Consider the following 18,961-nt stretch of genomic DNA (forward strand, 5'->3'; position numbering starts at 1 on the left):
TGGGCTTTTGCGGTCTTCAAATATTGCAGGTTTCGGTGATCCGTAATCACAGTAACGGTGTGTCGGGCCCCCAGCAGATAATGCCGCCAAGCCTTAAAGGCAGACTTGATAGCCAGAAGTTCCTTGTCAGTAATCGTGTAATTGATTTCAGGAGGCGAGAATTTGCGGGACCAAAATGCCACGGGATGCAACTGATTGGTTACCGGGTCCTTTTGTGATAGAACTGCCCCCATGGCAAGGCTTGAAGCATCAGTTTCCACGATGTAGGGGAGTTCGGGGCGAGGGTGTTTTAAGATTGGTGCAGAGATAAATTTAGTCTTCAAATCCTGGAAAGCTTGTTCCGCCTTGGTAGACCATTCAAAACGTTTGTTTTTCTTTAACAAGGCAGTGATGGGCTGGACTATTCGAGAGAATTCGGGGATAAACCTGCGGTAAAAGTTAGCGAAGCCTAACATGCTTTGCACACCTTTTACGGAGGATGGGGATGGCCATTTGAGAACTGCATCGACCTTCTTTGAATCCATACGCACTCTGCCAGGTGATAATATGAATCCCAAGAATTCAACTTCAGTCACATTGAAAACACATTTTTCCAACTTAGCGAAAAGTTTGTGTTGACGCAATCTTTCGAGGACCATTTTCACATGTTTCCGATGTTCAGATTCCGATGAAGAATAAACGAGGATGTCGTCAATGTAAACAACAACACATACATCTATGAGCTCTCTGAGGACATCGTTCATAAAATATTGAAAGGCGGCCGGGGCATTGCAAAGTCCGAAGGGCATGACCTGATATTCAAATAGCCCATATTTGGTGCGGAAGGCCGTCTTCCATTCATCGCCCTCTTTTACTCGTACCAAGTGGTAAGCTCCTCTAAGATCCAGCTTTGTATATATGCATGCTTTTCTGACTTGGTCCAGGAGTTCAGGGATCAAAGGTAACGGATATCTATTCTTAACGGTGATCTGGTTCAGGGAGCGATAATCGATACAAGTTCTAAGGTCTCCTTCCTTTTTTGGAACGAAGAACAAAGCTGAAGAAGCAGGGGACTTGGAAGGACGAATAAACCCATTTGCCAGGTATTGATCCAGGTATTGTCGAAGGTGAAGGTTCTCAGGCTCGGTGAGGGCATAAATTCTACTACAAGGAGGAGTAGATCCAGGTATCAGGTCTATCTGGCAGTCATAAGACCTATGAGGAGGTAGAGAGTTAGCCTGATCCTTCCGGAAAACATCTTGGTATTCTAGGTATTCGGGAGGTAACTGGGGAGTCTCTGAAGAAATTGCTGCCAGTGCAACACCAGGTGGAGGGTGACAAGTAGAGACACATTCTGGAAACTGGACCGTTCTTGCTCGCCAATCGATCAGAGGATTGTGTTTCTCTAACCAAGGTATTCCTAGAATAATCTGAAACTGAGGGGCCTTGATCACATCGAACACGATCTTCTCATGGTGTCCATCTTGACTTACTAGCGTCACCTCTTGAGTGGTATGCGTTACTGGCCCGGAGGCTATCTCCGTACCATCCACCGTAGTAATGACGTCCTTTACAGCCTTGGGACAAAGAGGTAGATTCATCCTCAAAACCATTTCATGATCCACATAATTGCCGATGGCACCGCTGTCGACGTAAGCTTCAATTGCATGTAATCGATCCGGATTATCAGGGCTAATGAGGACCATAGGTATCACGAAATGCGAGGTCACGGAACTGGTTTTCACGCTCGGCAAGAGGACCTCTATTCTTGTCGGGCGAGGTCGTTTCCCTGCTCAGAGTTTGTAACTTTGGTAACTGCAGCTCCTACTGCCTTCTTGGCAGGTTTCACCGGACAGTCTCGAAGAAAGTGCCCTGAGTTTCCGCAATATAGGCATAATTGCAACTGTTTCCTCCTTTCCCGCTCCCTTTGTGTTAGAGGACCTTTCAGACCCCCTTTTTGCATGGGTTCCCCGGAGTCTACTCCTCTGGAAGGAGTTGGCGGTTTGGAAAATACTCGAGCACCAAACTTGGAACGATCGGCCTTCCTGTTCTGCAGCCTGTGATCTATTTGAACGACCAAGTCTATATAATCCGAACAGTCTTGTGGGGGATTCACTACTTGGGCTAAAACGTCTTTGAGCTCTCCACGTAGACCTCTATAAAACAGCGTAATCCTTTTGTCCTCAGGCCATTGAGTTTCCACTATTGGTCCATTGAAAGATGCAATATAAGCCAAAAGGTCTTGATTACCCTGTCGCAACGAAAGAAGCTCATTGTCCAAGGCCTGCCCCTGTGAATGTCTTGCGAACAGTTTTTTCATACTAAGCTGAAAGGCTTGAAAATCATGGAGAACCGGATCATCTTGATTAACTAGAGGGATCGACCAGTCTGCCGCATTGCCACTAAGGTACGAAAGTACAAAAGCTACTTTTGCTTGATCAGTTGGAAAGGCTGCTGGCCGGCATAAGAAGTGCAACCGGCACTGATTGATAAATACTGCAAACCTCTTTGGGTCACCAGAAAATCGTTCGGGCGGAGCCAGAGGTACATTCCCAGGTAGGTTGATCTGCACTGGATTCATAGAGGATGTTGAAGGAAGATTTGCCCCTGATGCGGGTAACGGGGTCTGTCCGGCTTGTGACTGTAGCACTTGTCTAGCAAGATTGTCTGTTCTCTCCTTGGAAATAATTAGTTCCCTTTAGAGCATTCGTTTCCTGACGAGCTGCATGCACTTCTGCCCTTAGTTCCCCAAGTAACCGGGCTAGGGGGTCAGTATCCGAGGTTTCCATAGCGCCTGGGCGAGAGTTTTGCGGTAGGCTTTGCGTTCTGTAACGCTCACCTGATTCTCGCAGAGGCGCCGGTCTTGACTGGGCGACTACCGTATCTTCAAAGGTGATGTGTAGCACCCGGTTGGCTCTTTGGGCTGGACCTCTGTGCACTGTATGCCTGACGTGTAGAGTAAGATGTCTGCAGATAGAAAATATGGGGTTAATGAACTGGGGTTATTGGGGTGTCCCTATCTCTTTCCTCTTCTCCTCTCCTGTACACCCCCAAAGGTTAACGCTCTCACCTTAGGTAAGTGAATGCCGAGCTCTCCATCTGCCTCAGGGCAGGGTGCTGTAACCAGTTTCTTCACTGGATAGGTAGCGCAGGCCTCTTGACTTCAGAGGACTGCTGTCCGTCGTTTACTGCACGAACGGTAAGTTTCGAGTCATTCAAATGTCTTTAAAGTCTTTAGTAATGATGTCTCTTGTTTTGCAGGGTTCCGGCGATGGCGGATGACGGGCTGAAGTGAGTTGAAGATGGAGCCCGTGTGATGAATAGAAGCGCCTGGAAGCACGTAAGTAAGCGCTTGTTGCCTGCTTCACTATGCGCTCTAACTGTCTTTTTATTTTGCAGGTACGAGTTCGGAGCGGCTGAAGGGTGCCGGAATACCCACTGGATTAGATGTGGAAAGGAGTAATGGCACGTGAGTATTAAAGTTCCCCAATGTCTTTAAACGCACCTTGTTTTGTCTTTCAGATGCGGGATGCAGCGCCGAAGACCTCCGGAGCGCACGAAGAGTAGGTAAGCCTTTGCCTTTCAGATGCCGGAATGCTAACCTGTTCTTTCTTGTCTTTATAGGTGTTGCTGAAGACTGGATTCAGGATGGTAAGCCTTTGCCTTTCAGATGCCGGAATGCTAACCTGTTCTTTCTTGTCTTTATAGGTGTTGCTGAAGACTGGATTCAGGATGGTAAGCCTTTTTCCTTAGGCCCAGGACCGGATGCAGAAGACACGATGAGCGTTCTGCTGCAGAGGTTGCAGAATAACGCAAAGCAAGATTCATCCACCGGGTGTGGTTTAAATAGCCTCCTGTAGTGCTTAGATGTCTCCTTCCACAGCCACGCCCAAGTAAGAAAAGAGTTCCTGGTAAGAAAAGAGTTCCTGCCTTCCAGAAGAGTTCCAGTGTTCTGAATCTAGGGAGTGGCTCCAGCCCCACCCAACAGGAAAAGTAGTTCCAAACAGAAGAGGATCAGAGGCTCAACTGGCAGGCAAGTAAGCAGCATGGTCTGCTGAAGGTAAGTCCACCCAAGCATTATGAGCCCGGCGCTTCCAGCGCTGGGACTGGGCATATTTATGAGCCTGGTGCCACTGGCGCCAGGACTGGGTCCAAAAGGTCCCAATTGGGACTGGTTGGCACTCGGAACCTGGGTTATGGATCTGCTTCCAAGGGAGTTGGGAAAACCCTGACCTTTTGGAAGCAGAGATCATGACAGTATCTGAGCGCTGCTTATTATTACCCACGGTGTGTGGTGCTCATTTATCGACCTCGGAAGGATGAAACGGTGAGTTTGGCGCTGCCGGGATTCGAACCTGCGTTCGCAGGCTCTGCACTGATGTCAAAGCGAGCGCTCTACTCGCTGTGCCACTTGACCGGCTGGTGAATAAAATTTGATACACTTTGGTGATTAATATAGTTTTGCTCTTTGGACATTCCTTCAGATTTGTGATTCATAATAATACTCTGGTCCAGAGTACAGAGTCTTCCTGCTTTTTTCTGTCATTGTTGTGTTCATAGACTTCACTGCCACACGGGGTGTAGAAATGGCAGAGAATAGGGTATTATAAGGAAAGTATCCATGATGCCATTGCAAATTTTAATACTTACATGCCTAATGATAATCCACACACCTGTATAAAGTTATGTAATTTTAGGCTGAAGATTTCTCACTAAAAACGACAACAACTGTTAAATGGACGAAACAGAGTCTCACAAACTGTAGAGTTGGACTATCATGAACTGCATAAAATATGTAACCTGCTTATGTCATTTGTTAAGATGCTTCAACTGTATCAATGTACCATTTGTTGCAAAACTGAATTTTAGCTAAAGTAACTGTGTGAGGTTTTGAACATTGTAAAACTCACATCATAAATCTGACACCCTGCCCTTGAAATCCAACCAGCTGAGAGTGAGGGAGGAACTATCACCCCTGACCAATCCAGTGGGTGAGAGGCGTGCTTAGCTAAGCCTGTTCTACCATATACTTCTATGATGTCACTATGCATTATAAATAAGAGTCCCTGACAGGACTCCAGAGACTGCCTCTTGAATTTCCTGCGCCGGCGTTCCTAAACTGCTCCATTCATCTTGCTGATTCCAGATTTTCACTACAAGGCAAAAGCATTGCTGATCCTGTCCCAGCAAGGCCACTGATCCAGAAAAACCCACTAAATCCCATTAAAAAGGGAAAGAGCTGTGGTATTGTTTTGGGAAGCATCCTGAACCATCCTGGATTGCTGCCCACTAACTGCTTGCCCACTAACTGCATCCAGCGGTACCTGTTCCATTCAGTGATCCCAATTGTCCAGATGTCCTTGCCATCCGGTGACCAGACCTTACCCAGCTGTCTTTTGCGAGGTGCACCCGCCGTGTGGTGACCAGACCCTGTTGACTGTCCAAAATCCCAGATTCAAAAGCGGACTGCGAGTATCCTGTATCCCATAACCCATAGTCTACCACATCTTGATTTTTCTTTATTCCACTCTTAAATCAATCCTATCCATAGACTGATAATTTGTCCAACTGCCAGAATGTCACGGCTCGGGGAGCCTGGAAGCTCTGGAATAGGTGGAAGCGGCGTACGGGTGTTCCGATCACGCTTCCTCTACCCAGTGCAGCGGTCTAGTCTTTTCTGCAACGTATCCCGACACAGGATATAGCCCGCCCCTTCCTGTGTTCGGGTGCGTTGCAACGCTCCAGTTTTGGCTGCTGCTTGTTTTCTCCGTGCTAGTGTCCCTGCTACCGTATTGTTTGTTACAGTTACCTTCCGGAGCTCGCTCCGATTCTGGTTTCCTCCCTCTCCCCCTTTCCTCGCTCCCGTTCTCCATTCCCTTCCCGTCCTACCACCTTTACTACGTCCTCCTATTGCTTCTTTCCCGTGTTCCTTACCTCCCCTTCCGCCCGCCTTTGTTTACTATTATTGCCTTTTCCGCCTTGTCTACCCTTCCACCTTTCTTACTTACCTTCCTCCACTCGCCCTCTCTTGTTATCGGCTCCTTCTGTGTACAGCCCCCAGGAATACACTACGGGTTTGCCTTGCCTAGCCCGCTTACCTTGTTGCTGACACTTTGGACTTCCGAATTCCTACCGGTCTCAGCGTTTCCTCCTTGGAGACCTGTTTGTCAAATTTTGGAAAGGAGTGTGCCTTCTCCAGCAGTTTACTCAGCCCTGCAAGTGTCAAGTGCTTCCTACTACCGACGCATCTTCTACAGATCTCTGGGGTTTTTTCAGCCTCTGGCTTTTTCCCCTCACTCCGCGGCCGCGGAGGGTCACCACCGATCACCCTTGGGGTGTCACGGTGGCGGCCTCCTTCGGCCGTTCTCATCTACAAAAAAAAGGGAAGGCCAAGCCTAAGGAGAACCGGACCCTGAATCTACGCCGGGGAATACGAGGTGAGGAGGAAAGGGAAGTAAGGGAGGCCGAGATCCTACAGGATCAAGAGGAGATTCACGATACCCTTGACAGTTTGCAACGCCTCGATACCGCCATGGCCTCTCCTCAACAGATCCAAGAACTGATAGCAGCAGTTCAAAACCTCAACCTAGAGGTGCAAAATCTAAAAGGGGCCAATGCTACTCTACAACAACGGATCGCAGAACGGGATCTTCCGTCCACCGACCTGCCTCCCTTACCTCTTGTGTCGGGAAAGTTTGATGGAACCCCCAAGAAACTCCAGGAATTTTTGGATGCATGTCATCTGCATTTTACATTCCGTACACATACTTTCGCCTCTGGCCATGCTAAGGTGGGGTTCATGATTACCCATATGTGCAGTAACGCCTTGGCCTGGGCCACTCCTCTAGTGAACAGATCTGATCCCGTCCTCCTAGATTACGAGGCCTTCAAGACTTTGATGAAACAGACGTTTCTACGTACCGAGAGTACCTACTTGGCATCCGAAGATCTGCTAGACATCAGACAAGGAAACAATGATGTTATGTCATATATCACCTCCTTTAGGCAAATCGCTGCAGAAGCAGGATGGCAAGAACAAGCACAGTATGCCATCTTTAGAAGGGGACTGCGTGAGGAGTTGAAGGATGAACTAGCCAGGATAGAACGTCCCCTTACCTTTGCTGACCTGATCTCGGCTACTCTCCGGATAGATTTCCGACTGGCAGAACGTCGAGCAGAACGCCGCAAGACTAAGAGCAGTACATCAATACCCCCTGGCCCTTCTCTTTCCTTCCCCCCTACCGCCACTCGTCTCACAAGAGAAGAGCCTATGCAGATCGGAAGCACACGTTCCCCTCTCACCGCAGAGGAACGTAGAAGAAGACGAGAAGGGAACCTGTGCATGTATTGCGGATCGCCGCTTCACCTACTCAGAGATTGCCCCGACGTTCCACCCAGGCGTTCGGGAAACGAACACCCTCGGTAAAGCTGGGGACGCACTACCGAGGGAGCGAAGCTAGTCCCTTTGTCACCCTTTCTGTTACTTCTCCAGAGTGCACCGAAGACCACCGTCTTATGGTTATGGCGGTCACCTTGATCATCAACAAGACTACCATTCAGACACAAGCCCTGTTGGACTGCGGAGCCGCAGGCAACTTCATGGACATTCTCTGGGCCGAAAGGCAAGGCATTTCCCGTATTGCCAAGGCCGAAGATCAAAAGGTAGAAGGTGTTGACGGAAGGCCTTTGAGCTCTGGTCTCATTACGCACACTACCGAAGCCCTTGTCTTACACATCATGCAACACTCTGAACGTTTGTCTTTCGACTTGATCAGGGCTGCGCACTTCCCATTAATCCTCGGGATTGGGTGGTTAAGAAGACACAATCCTACCATTCTCTGGTCCGAGAACGTTCTGAGTTTCCAATCCTCCTTTTGCAAGACCAATTGTCTACCCCAAACAGAATTCTCTACAGTACACACCTTTTGTGGTGAAGATCCCAAAACAATCCATTGTTTGCCTGCTTATCTCGCTGAGTACACCGATGTAGTTACCGAGAAGATCCCCCTGGATCTTCCTCCGCATAGGCCAGAAGACTGTGCCATTGACCTTCATCCAGGGTCCTTGGTTCCGTTCGGTCGCCTGTACCCGCTAACCCTCCAGGAAAGACATCATTTGAAGGAATACCTGGACAAGAACTTAGCCAACGAACTCATTAGACCTTCTAAATCCCCTGCCGGTGCATCATTGTTTTTCATCCCCAAGAAGGACACCAAAGAACTACGTCCTTGTATTGACTACAGGGGTCTTAACAAGGTCACCATCAAAGATCGCTATCCTATGCCCCTCATTTCCGAGATCATTCAGGCCGTACATTCTGCCACCGTCTTTACTAAACTGGACCTGCGCAATGCGTATCACTTGCTCAGGGTACAAACAGGAGACGAGTGGAAAACGGCTTTTCGGACACCTTTTGGGTTGTACGAGTACCAGGTGATGCCGTTTGGGTTAGTCAACGCTCCATCTATCTTCCAGCGCTTTATGGATAGACTCTTCTCGGATCTCCTAGGCAACTCGGTCATCGTCTATCTCGATGATATATTGGTTTACTCTCGCACCCAAGAAGAACACTGTCTACACGTAGTGGAAGTTTTTCACAGACTACAGGACCATCAACTCTCAGTTAAGCTGGAGAAATGTGTTTTCTCAGCATCAACTATACCCTATTTGGGTTACATTCTTTCTTCGGCAGGGATAGCCGTTGATCCTCGCAAAGTCAGTTCTATTTTGGAGTGGCCATCTCCTGCTTCTGTGAAGGACATTCAGAGATTCTTAGGACTCTCGAACTTTTATCGGAAGTTCGTTCCGAACTTCTCCCAATTGGTGCTTCCGATGACCTCTCTCCTCAAAAAGACCTCTTCGCCATTCCGGTGGACTACCGAAGCAGAAAAGAACTTCCAGCTGCTAAAACGATCCTTCTGTGTGACTCCTATATTACGTCAACCCAATCAAAACCTTCCCTTTGTGGTGGAAACTGATGCCTCTTCAGCCGCTGTAGGAGCCGTCCTACTTCAGGAGTACCAAGGAAAGGAACACCCGGTATCATACTATTCCAAGACTTTGAATCCCAGTCAACGTAACTACTCTGTTATTGAGAAAGAACTGCTGGCAATGAAACTGGCCTGTGTAGAGTGGCGTCATCTACTCCAAGGGGGAATGCATCCGTTCACACTCCGAACGGACCATAAGAATCTCCAGGTGTTACGCCAGTTTGAATGCTACAACACCAGACAAGCAAGATGGGCGCACTTCTTCGCGCAGTTTGACTTTAACATCACATACATTCCGGGCAACCAGAATGTAGTAGCCGATGCCCTATCACGACGGAGTGATTATTTTATGGAACTGGAGACCAAGCCTGAGCTAATGTTTCCTGAGTCCCGTACCATAGGAACGTTGTCCGCGTTCCTACAACAAGTCAAGGAAGACTCTACCGGAAGGTTTGAGGCCGAGACCGGTCTAAAGAAGAAAATGGATTATGTTATCCAAGACGGTCTATACATTGTGGACAAGAGATTGTATCTACCAACCCCTTCTCTCCGGGAAAAGGCTCTATCCTGGTGCCACGACGCCAAGGTGGCAGGTCATCGTGGCATCTATAACACTCAGGAACTCCTATTACGCTATTTCTTCTGGCCTCGAATAAGGGAAGAAGCCAGGTTATACGTCCAGTCATGTATTACCTGCCTCCGCAATAAAGCCTCCACTCAAAGACCTTTAGGTCTGCTTGAACCGGATTCTATCCCTACCGGTCCATGGACCACTGTCTCTACCGATTTCATCGTAGAGTTACCTGAATCCAGTGGTTGTACCTGTATCATGGTTGTCGTTGACTCATTCACCAAAATGGCCCATTTTTCCCCCTTACCAGGCATACCAACCGCGTCAAGTATGGCCGAGGTGTTCCTAAGAGACATCTTCAAACTGCACGGGATTCCTACTAAGATCATCTCTGATCGTGGCAGCCAGTATACTTCCCGATTTTGGTCCTCTCTCTGCGAAAGACTAGGCATCGAGAGGGCTTTAACATCCGGGTACCATCCCCAATCGAACGGCCAGACTGAACGTCTAAATGGTACACTTGAGCAATACCTAAGGTGTTTCGTCAATCAACGCCAAGATAACTGGGTTCAACTGTTGCCGACGGCCGAATTCTCGTACAACAACTCTTGTCATTCAGCCCTCGGTATGAGTCCCTTTTACTGCACCTACGGTTACCATCCCCGTGCCTTATATCCTTTGACCGGCATTGAATCCACAGTCCCTTCTGTAGAATCTATTGCGGAAAGCCTCCAAGAAGCTCATCGTAAGGCCAAACTAGGGCTCCAAGAAGCTCAAAACAGACACCGTTACCAGGCGAACAAACATCGGAGATCAGTTCCTGAATGGAACGTGGATTCCAAGGTCCTGCTATCGACCAAGTATTTACCAAGGTGGGTGCGCCCTTCCAAGTTGTCTCCCAGATACATAGGGCCCTATAAGATAACCCAGAAAATTAATCCAGTGGCCTTCCGCTTGCAATTACCCTCTCAATTACAACGTATACATCCCGTTTTTCACTCTTCTCAGCTTAAAGACTTTCATGAGGACAAATGGTCTCGTAGGAAGACTGCCGCTCCTGTGCCAAAAGGTCCAAAGACCGACATCTTCGAAGTCTCTCAGATATGCGATTCACGTTACCATAAGGGTCGTCTAGAGTATCTGGTCCACTGGAAAGGATACCCACGATCAGAAGACTCCTGGGAACCTAAAGGACATCTGGACTCGCCCCTCTTGCTACGCAAATACCATCGTAGTCACCCTGGCAAGCCAGGAGGGGTGGACCTTAGGAGGGGGCATACTGTCACGGCTCGGGGAGCCTGGAAGCTCTGGAATAGGTGGAAGCGGCGTACGGGTGTTCCGATCACGCTTCCTCTACCCAGTGCAGCGGTCTAGTCTTTTCTGCAACGTATCCCGACACAGGATATAGCCCGCCCCTTCCTGTGTTCGGGTGCGTTGCAACGCTCCAGTTTTGGCTGCTGCTTGTTTTCTCCGTGCTAGTGTCCCTGCTACCGTATTGTTTGTTACAGTTACCTTCCGGAGCTCGCTCCGATTCTGGTTTCCTCCCTCTCCCCCTTTCCTCGCTCCCGTTCTCCATTCCCTTCCCGTCCTACCACCTTTACTACGTCCTCCTATTGCTTCTTTCCCGTGTTCCTTACCTCCCCTTCCGCCCGCCTTTGTTTACTATTATTGCCTTTTCCGCCTTGTCTACCCTTCCACCTTTCTTACTTACCTTCCTCCACTCGCCCTCTCTTGTTATCGGCTCCTTCTGTGTACAGCCCCCAGGAATACACTACGGGTTTGCCTTGCCTAGCCCGCTTACCTTGTTGCTGACACTTTGGACTTCCGAATTCCTACCGGTCTCAGCGTTTCCTCCTTGGAGACCTGTTTGTCAAATTTTGGAAAGGAGTGTGCCTTCTCCAGCAGTTTACTCAGCCCTGCAAGTGTCAAGTGCTTCCTACTACCGACGCATCTTCTACAGATCTCTGGGGTTTTTTCAGCCTCTGGCTTTTTCCCCTCACTCCGCGGCCGCGGAGGGTCACCACCGATCACCCTTGGGGTGTCACGGTGGCGGCCTCCTTCGGCCGTTCTCATCTACAAAAAAAAGGGAAGGCCAAGCCTAAGGAGAACCGGACCCTGAATCTACGCCGGGGAATACGAGGTGAGGAGGAAAGGGAAGTAAGGGAGGCCGAGATCCTACAGGATCAAGAGGAGATTCACGATACCCTTGACACAGAATTCTGTGTGCATATTGTCCGTGATTTCCTAGTGTTAGCGCCAATCTTTTATTCACCCCATCTTGTAACTCCTTAGCAATATTTTGATTAAATAAATTAATTTCCTCTAAAGAACAGAGGTACACTGTGTGAAGGGTTACAACTGCAGCGTAACTTTTATATTCACGGGTGGCATTCCTCTTTTCTAAGCCATTAAAACAGGTGTAAACAAAAACTGTCTTTTCCTTTCAAAACCAATTTTCTCACTTTTAATTGCTCTATTTTCCTAAAACTGACCTCATTCCACCCTGAAAATCTCATCCAAATCAATACCACCATCCTTTCACTTTTATATTGTCCATGTGATATACATTTTTCCCCAGCCCAAAAACCGCAAAGCAGAGTATTTCACCCATTTTTCATAGAAAGCGTTTATGGCATTTTAAACGGGAATTAGGTAATTTGCAAGTTTGCAATTTGCAAGTTTGCAAACGTGTCATTTGGCTGCAGCATGCTCTAAATTCTGGAAGGTCAGATTTTGATTCTGTTTACTGCCTCTTATTCCTGACTACCTGCTGCTTCTTTCTATCCACTCAGAATGTTATTAATTGTGGGTTGAGAGAATATTGCAGGGGGAAATCCTAACTTGGGTGCTATCTATCCTAATTCTAAAAGTGCTCATATTCACTTGTGCTTTTTACATGTTCTAGGAGAAGGTTAATTAAGTGCATTGCTTACATTTTCATTGTAATTATCAGCCCATTGGGGATTGCTACCCCATATTAAACTTGTATGATTCCTTTGAATTTAAAAAATAAATAAAATATTATATTTTCACCAACCAGCCTGGTTCCTGGTCCATTGTGACCCTGGGTATTTGAAAGAGGGGGTGTGATATGAGTTGTGTACCATCTCAAATTGAATCCGCATAAAATAAAGAGAAAGGCATCTCAGTTGTGCGGTACATACTAGGCTGAGACTAAGGTGTGTGTCGCCTGATTGAAATCCTTAACAAATTGGCAATATAATATTCAGAGGAGACTCACTGGTCAGGCGAAGGGGGCCCCCTTCTTTCCACTAGAAACACCATCCTTAACTGGAGATGGACAGCGAGGCCCTGGGGAACCCTGATCTGGCACAAGCCAAATTTCACCTCAGGCTTGGATCCGGGGGGGGGGGGGTTGCTAGTTGGATAGAGAGTGGTTTGACACAGATAAAATACTTTTTTGAGAATGGGGCACCATTAATATTTGAGCACTGCAAGATTAAGTTCATCCTCACAGGGGTAGAAAGGTTCAGATATGCACAATTGAGGCATTGGATGTCCCAACATAACATGAAAATGAGGGGAGGCAGGGAGCTCAATGCCTTGGAACGTACTTTCACCTCAGGGACCGCCAAGGGCTAAATTGCAACACTCTATAGGCTCCTTTATAGAACTAACTCAGAGAAGAGGGAAGACTACATGCTTAGATGGGAGAGACCGGGGCAGGGAGCTGGAGACAGAGGAGTGGTACTGGATCTGGACCAGCACACCTAAAAGCTCCAGATGCACTACAAATAGAGAGGGAGCAATTATGGTGTGTTATCGGTGGTATCTCACCCCAGAAACATTGCACAAAAGCAACCCAGATATTCCTCCTCAATGTTGGCGAGGATGTGGGACGACCAGAAAATGTTTCTACCTGTGGTGGTCATTTGATAAATCTATGAGGTTTTGGCAGGAGATCCAATCACAGATAAAGCAGATCACATGCCTAACAAGTCCGTGGGACCCAGGGATAATATTGCTGGGAGATACACGCAATGAGCCTTCCTTTAATGAGCCATATGGCTGCATTAATCACACACCGGCTCACGGCAGCGAAAATAACAGTAGCCCGTCTCTGGAAATCTTGGGAGGGGCCAGAAATTCCCATGAGGTGGGTAAAATATTGGGACACCGCAGTCGTAGAAAATATCACTGCAGTGCGCCTAGAGACCCTTGGGAAGTTTCAACACACCTGGTCTCCCTTCTTCGATTATGTGGAACGGTACTCTGGAATGGCACACAAGCCACCAAACCTCAGATGGTGCTCAATAGACTAAGCGAGGAACAGTAAGAATGCATGTCAATGGCAGCGATCTCGGGGGAAAATAGCCAGCGTTTTCCCCTTCTCTGACCAGTCTCTCTGCTCCCTTCCTATGCTGACTTCCCTTCCCCCGAACCCTATAATGAAACATTATGTATCTATGTATGCTATTGACACTACCGATGATACACTGTAGACCTTGGTTTAATTGTTATTGTTTTTTGTTGTTACCATGATAAAACTTAATAAAGAAATGATATTGAAGAAAAAAAAAGACAACCACATAGGACTCGGAGGAGTTAGATGACTTTGAAACGCATACAGAGGGAGTCGAGATCTGTTACTTTTCCCGACTCAGAAAAAACTATGGAAGGAACCCTTACCCAGTCGAAAGACATGGCCGACCTGGCAGCCATCAGGGCCCAGTTGGCCACCCATCAGATTCAGGCAGAAGCTAGGCTTCAAGAGAATTTAACAAAATTGGTCGATTTACAGGCAAGACCCCTGCTACCTCAAGGAATACTACAGCCAGACCAAGAGGGCGAAGATCTAGGGAATTTCTTTCTGAATTACGAGCGCTTAGCCGAGCAATTAGGATGGGAAGAAAATCTAAATAAATGTTATCTAGGACCTCTGCTGAAGGGTGAGCTACAGACCGCCTATCAATTATTTTATCTTGCCCATGGAGCTACCTTTATATCCATAAAAGAGGGGCTTTTAAAAAGGCAAAAATGGAGGGCCATTAGGCTAAACCCTGTGGAAAACCCCTTGACTTGGAAGAACAAATTAAAAACATAATTGCTCTTTGGACTAACAACAAAACAATGGAAGAATTGGTAGAAATGATAACTCTAAAGCAATTCACCAATTCTTTAACACCCTTTTTGCAAAAGGCAGCACTACAGCCAAATCTACCTAGCATAGCAATGGCTATTGAGACTGCCCAAAACCACTCAGATGCAGCCAGACATTTCCACTTAGTACATCAAAGCGAGTAATGGAAAGATCACAAAGGTATTCACCGCTCCCAAACCCAAGTATTAGATAAGGGAGGAGGATACTATAAATCCAAGGAATGCATACCGAATTGTAAGAATGGAAGTTAAAAGACCTGACCCCAGGGGTAGAGAGGAAAGCAAAAGAGAACCTAAGGGAAGCAAACCATCTCCTCCTATCTGCTTTTCATGAAGAGAAACTGGCCATTTGGCCAGAAACTGTCTGAAAACTCTAAAGGAAGAACCCATGGAAATAGGCTGTCTAAAAAGTGAAGAGTGGGGGAACCCAAAGAAGATCTGGAAACCTTTACCATATGTTTATGTCAGTCCTCCCCTGACTTTGCATATGAAAAGGTCATGGCAAATGGGAAACCAGTAAAGGCATTAATTGAATCAAGTAGCAAACAAACCGCCATAAGGGCTGATTTGGTCACAACAACAGACCTTGACAATGCCACCCTAGTTAGAGTTACATGTGTACACAGGGATAACGAAATATACCCCAAGATACCTGTGTACATTAACATCAGAGGGGAGTCATATCTGGTAACATCGGCCATCATTCCTGGGCTCCCCGAAGAAATCATTGTTGGAAGGGACTTCCCTACATCCTCCACACTTTTGCAGAAATCTCCAACTTTTCATAGGGAATTTATACCTCAAGACTACTGGCACACTAACTTTTACTCCCAAACCTCTCCAATGTGGGAGTGGACGGAGACAGAACCTCATGAGCCTACCATTTACCAAGAGCCGTCCACAAGACATATGGAGCACATAATTCCAGGGGCACCCCTTCAATGCCAGTTTATGGGATACATTCGGGAGACACATAGAAACACCTCGCCTCCGCCAGAAAAGGGGAAAAGAAACCTGTGGAATATGCGAGAGTCCTTGAATATATCTCCCTCTTGTTCTATCCACGGTCTTCAAATTGAAAAACCTAGTGTGAGAAACCTGAAGGAGTCTCATCCGCTAGTCCCTGAAGATCTGTCATCCAGGTGGCCAGGACACAGCCATCGCTACTGGATCCAGTTCCTGGGGTGGACCATTGGGGGAGGATCACCTGTATAGGGGTCTTCAGGGAGTGGAAGTGGGACACCGATGGGTGAGATGCGGTACTCCCTTCCTTCTAACCCCTTTTTTGACCCATCCTACCCTGTAGGATACTTAGACGTTCTACCCACCCTTTTCCAACACAAACACTTTCCAACACTGTGACAGACAAGGGACTAACACCAGAGCCGTTTACCTGACATGTCCCAACGCAATAGTCAGGCAATTGACAATAACTACACACATCTGATGGCCCTTTCCCTTCCCCACAGGGATAAAAGGTGGAGCACGAGAGCAAATACTGAGCAAGGCCAAATGCACGAGGAAACAGCTACACCGGACCGGCAGTTTTCAACTTAGACCCACAAAGCCTCTGAAAGTGAAATCGCAAGACCGGGAAGTCCAGCTGGCGTGTGGTGTGACAGGTGTCAACGCACATTGGGCCCCCATGCTGATAGCCAAAGCGGGAGGAAGCGCTTGCCACCGCGGTGCCGTCCTTGACTCCAGAGACAAGAAAACACTGACAGTTCAGCACATCCAGTGAGTCGAAGAAGACAGATAGTAACGCTGAACTGTGTTGGCCCAAGGTTGCAGGAAGCGACCTTGTTGAACTAAGAAATTGTGTAAATGAACTTTAAAGAAACCCCAGTAAAAGGGTCAGAAGCAGATTGTTCAGGCGTCGTGGGGCGCTCATTCGAAGGACTCTAACTAAAGCCTTTTTATGTTGTGTTTTATTTTGTTGAAACTACGAAAGCTAAGAGGCTTTAGGAGAGGTCGGAGTGAAGTGTCAAAGTTGTCCTACGAGAGTCAAGCAAAACCCCCCCTACACTGGAAAGTCTTTGACATATTGGAGAAAACTGATTGAACTGTAAAACTGGCAAATGTGAACCCAACAGAGGGATGCCTGTGAATTGACGGTATACAGGGATATACCATGAACATTGTGACAACAAGTGTGAACTCGGCTAAGGGATGTCCACAATGGATAGTTGTTCAAAAAGACACTGATATTGTTTGAATATTACGATCGTGAGTGAAAGGCCATAGCAAACCCAATTGAGGGAGGCTAACTTTACAAGAACGATCCGAGCCCAGTGGAGGGGGATCCAATGGGTGAAGAGCAATCGCCCAACGTGAAAGATTACCAGAGGAACTTTTGTTTGTTTATTGTTTATGGTACAGCAGGCCTTCTAAGGCAAGAGACTTAGCAGGAAGAGACTTGGCCCCAGAAGTTCCTGGCATTGTTGAAAGGAACATTAGACTCGTGCTGGCGAGGGCCAGGAGTGTGGTGTACTCAAAGGTCCTGCCATGTCCCATGCTAAAAGTGTGGGTGAGACCCAAGCCCTACCATCCTGATGTATCATTTGGTGAACACTTCTTTTTCTTGTGAACACTATCCCACACTACTTTGTAATTTAGTTGTAAGGATTGGCAATTGTTTTTTTTAGTACAGCCCCTTTTTATTTGACAAGACGCCACTAGGACTTCCTTATTATTATCTGATGGTAGTAGCCTGCTCCCATCTTAGATTTAGGTTTAGATTAGGCGTTTTCTTACCCATTAGACAGTTTAATAAACACCCTTGAGCTGTGATCACTTGTGCCCGTCTTTACTGTTGCCATCATGAGTTCCTTACACTAGACAAAGACCAAGTATATCCACCTCGCATAGAGGAAGGGCATGTGAGAAACCAGAAGATCTCTCACCCACTAGACCCTGGTGATCTGTCATCCAGGTGACATAGCAAAAACAAAGAGGTGATGGCTGGAAGGTTTAGAATTAATCTTAACCACTGGCAATGCTCTGGGCAACCCTCCAGACCACCGTTCTTCGCCTGCCAAGCCATTACAGAAGGGAAAGACCATATGCAAATCAGGCTTGGCCCCACCCCAAAAGGGGCAGTCCAGCCCGAACTGCTAGGCCACATCCCTTCTGCACGAGACCACAAGCATCCCCAAACATGTTTCGCCCTTGTTGGGGCTCATCAGTGAGGAGTAGCTTGGGTCTCTAGGCCCAGCAGGCACGGGACCCACGTCTGGGCATACCCGTCCCACTCGGGGTGACATAGCAAAAACAAAGAGGTGATGGCTGGAAGGTGGCCAGGAAACAGCCATCACTTTTGGATCCATTACTTGGGCATGGACCAGTGCGGGAGGCTCACCTGCGTGAGGGGTCTTCGGGGTGGTGGGAGTGGGACACTGGATGGAGAGATGTGGTATCTCCTTCCCTGTAACACCTTTACCCCATCCTACCAGGTAGGGTACCTAGAAACTCTACCCCCCCCCCCATTTTACAACACAAACACTTTCACACAAACAACCCACTATGGGAGAAAACAGACTAACACCCGAGCAGTATACTTGATATGTGCCAATAGAATGGTCAGGTGAGGTCAGGCAATTACTGACCATCACATACACCTGACTCCCATTAAGCTTCACTACACGGATAAAAGGCGGAGCACAAGAGCACAATCAGAGCGAGGCAAAGCACACAAGGAAACAGCAGTTTTGGGACGGCAAAACAGGAGGGGATCTTAAGGAGGAAGATTCCCTTGACTTTTTCAACAAGGAACCGTTACTTTCCAGAACCCTCGAGATTAGAAAGCATAAGACCAGGAAACCAGGCTGAAGAATTCTGCATTGTGTGTCAGAGATACCCGGGACCCTGCCGCGTTGATAATCAAGGGGGGGAGAATCAGCAGCAGGCACCATTGTACCATCTTTGGCTCCAAGAACAAAGCAGCGTCAGTGAAATCAACACAGCCGGTGAGTTGGGGAAACTCATACAAGACCGATCTGTGTTGAAGCCAGTGTTGCAAGTGGCAACATTGTATGGCGAGCGCTGGAGCAAACAGTTGTTACTCTCACCTGATATCCCTGGGGGCGTCTGGAAGGCTCTGAGATATTGAATCCTGGATGCGTAGTTGCCCAGTGCTGAATAATGAATCTGCAATTACAGAAGGGAGGATTTGTGATAACTGTCTCTAATGGGTGAATCTCCCACCTCCCTCTGACAGAGTCCCTTCTCACTGGGTTCTTTTCTCACCTTAGTTATTGGAGGGTGAGCTATCCGTCCTGCGTTTCTTGTGCAGGGGCGCTTG

Source organism: Ambystoma mexicanum, chromosome 10 (assembly GCF_040938575.1).
Source record: "Ambystoma mexicanum isolate Mex_15411 chromosome 10, UKY_AmexF1_1, whole genome shotgun sequence".
Taxonomy (NCBI): Eukaryota; Metazoa; Chordata; class Amphibia; order Caudata; family Ambystomatidae; genus Ambystoma; species Ambystoma mexicanum.